This window comes from Mesoplodon bidens, assembly GCF_964165515.1.
Source record: "Mesoplodon bidens genome assembly, chromosome: 4".
NCBI lineage: Eukaryota > Metazoa > Chordata > Mammalia > Artiodactyla > Ziphiidae > Mesoplodon > Mesoplodon bidens.
The window spans coordinates 60401918-60404713 of record NC_138160.1 but is presented as its reverse complement, the minus strand read 5'-3'; the positions used below and the strand labels follow the sequence as shown (position 1 = coordinate 60404713).

The following is a 2796-nucleotide window of genomic DNA, read 5'->3' as shown; positions in this document are numbered from 1 at the left end:
AATAACGTAAACTTTAAATCTGTGGGGAAAACCAATACTTTACCTTCACTCCCCAGAGAAAGCTCAGCAGCAAGCAAAATGAGGAGCCATTGTAAAATCATATTGCTAAGTATTACCTTAACTCAAAATTCTGCTTATGTAATTGTATCATATCACAGCTAAAAATTACTATTTAAAATATCAACATACATCCAAAAGTACCCTTTGGTTGCATTAATATCAGGAGGCTTAGGCAGCACTGAAGATTCATTCTCTGGTCTTCTGGTCATTAGTATAAACTGAAGCTTTTGAAACTATTTGGTGATCCCATTTTGGGGCCCAATATCATAAAACCTTCAGGAGAATAGTGTACCCAGGTGGAAGAATTTGAAGACTGGAAGACTTGCAGTTAAGGTAGAGTTATCACTAGCAGATCTTAGGGAAATAGGAATGCAGCCAGAATCACTTGATATTTATTAGAAATCAAGATTTACTAAATCATTTCTCTTTCAGAAAAATAGCTTTAAAACTTGTGTATTTTCAAATGTTCTTTTTTTTTTTTTTTTTTTGCTGTACACAGGCCTCTCACTCTTGTGGCCTCTCCCGTCGCGGAGCACAGGCTCCGGACGCGCAGGCTCAGCGGCCATGGCTCACGGGCCCAGCCGCTCTGCGGCATGTGGGATCTTCCCGGACCGGGGCACGAACCCGCGTCCCCTGCATCGGCAGGTGGACTCTCAACCACTGCACCACCAGGGAAGCCCTCAAATGTTCTTTTTTTAAAGAACATATAAAATTAAGATATTTGTGAAAGTAAACCAGTTTCAAGTATACTTGTTTCTCTTCCTTTTTCCTCCTTCAAAGGATTTCTTCTCATTGAGCACAAATGTGCTGATCTTTACAGCAAGACAAACCCGTCTGTGCTAAATCTTTTTAATCTTTTCTTTTCATCCTCTGAGAAAAGGTCTTCTTCATTGGTTGTAGTAGATGTAAAATCATAGTCTCTGGAATGACCATAACAAAACTAAATAAGGGATATTTCTCCTTAGAAGAAATTTTCAGCATCTTAGTGATTTCTTCAGAAGCTCGTTTGAAGTCCTGAACATTTCAACAGTAAAATCCTATTGTACAGCTAAGATCCATTTTTCGAAATGACATCTTTTTGGGAGAAGGGCAGTGGAAAGTCTCAAGAGGGAAATCCTTTATGCTGGCATCTACAAAAGATTGGCAGTAATGAGGATCCATGTAAATCAAAGTGTCATCTTGAAATCCAGCAAAGTAATATGACTGTTTAGGTTTGCCACCAATAATACCCACACAGTATTCAAGGCTTAAAATACCCTTTACAAAATCTAAATAGTCGGCATTGTTTCTTTCTCCACCAAGTCTAACAGGAACTAGAATAATAATAGCTTTGTCATCTGTATTATCAGAGGCCATGGAAGCACACTGTTTATCAGTTACATCAGAACTGTAAACTGTACAATGTTGCACAACATAAATAGTTATTCCTTGTAAATCGGGGTGTCTTGCTTCTTCAACTGCTTTTCTTAAAATGTGAGCAACCGCAGCTGGTCCATACCAATCTCCAGCTTTTTCCCCAGACTTCTTTCCATATTCTATTAGTTGGTGTAAACCAAAGAGAGCGAAGGGGGAATCACCAAACCAAGGGATGATTTTCCTGTGATAAATTTCATTTTGCATTTCATGATCATCAGAATATCTCCCGATTGTTTCCTTCAGAGAAATTGTTGGGGTTTTGAGTTCTCTTTCCCCTGAAAGTGACCCTTCGAAAGATGCAGTAAATTTTTTTTACAGTGTTGGAAGTCCATGATTCAGAGTCTGAATTTTCAGTGTTCAAAGCATCAGGCCAGCCAGGTCTAAGCTCTACCAAGAAAGTGTAGTCTGAGTCCTTGAGCCAATAGCATCTGGCCAGTTCTTAATGTACAGCTCCAAGCACAGTCTGTTGTCAAAGCTGAGCCTTCTATTTGAGGAAATTCTTCCCTGTGGGTAAGCCATATTCTTGAAATGAAACCTTTACGAAATTCTTCTACGTTTCCCTCAATTACATGATCTTCTATTGTACATCCTGATCTTGCAGGTAACAGTTCATTTTCATTTTATTGAAATCTTTGCTTTATTGCAGTGGTCTGGAACCAAACCCGCAATATCTCTGAGGTATGCCTGTAGTCTAAACAACTTCATATTTAAAATGGTAACACTTTCCAAGCAATAATACAGGGGAATTTCTACTAAAATATGTCTTTGTTTTCAACACCCAACTATATTTCACATTGTTGCAAGCAGATATAAATTTAGTTTTTAACTTGTCAACTTCATCTGTTCCTGTGGCCTCCCTATTCAGATTCTGAAGAAAAAGCCATCACTTGATTGCATTCTTCTGTAAGTTTAGTCTTTTGTCCAGGAAATGTTCCAGTTCCAGCAGCAACTGCTACAAAAGTAGCCAGCACACATGCAGACGCTCTGACCTCAGCGCCGCAGCTACAGGTACCTCGAGCTCCCCAGCCACCATAGTCAGGACTTTGTTTGATATCAAACACTTGCTTAACTTCCTTCTCTTCCATGTCTCTCTTCCTCACTCCCTTACTGTTTCTTCCTAGTGGCACTTCCTAATTAGTCGCTTTCACATGAATCTTCATCTCAGAGTCTGCTTCTGGGGAGTCCATCCTAAGACAGTGTGGTAGTCATTAATGTTACTTATTAATTTTTCTGCCCTCTGCCTCTGGGCACGTGGTAGGGCTATACTTCCTGGCTTTCTGTGGTTGGGTGTGGGGGCCAAGTTATCAGCTCTAGCCGAGG

The 2796-nt window shown here is 39.9% G+C and overlaps 1 pseudogene across 1 annotated transcript; it reads right to left on the bottom strand.

The window, feature by feature from the left end:
* Positions 1 to 382: 382 nt before the first annotated feature.
* LOC308616325 (cysteine protease ATG4C-like) lies at positions 383 to 2561 on the bottom strand (annotated as a pseudogene). The gene is made up of 3 exons: positions 2466 to 2561; positions 2177 to 2344; positions 383 to 2093 (listed from the first exon to the last, which is right to left on the bottom strand). The product of its transcript is annotated as a cysteine protease ATG4C-like (transcript).
* Positions 2562 to 2796: the final 235 nt, after the last annotated feature.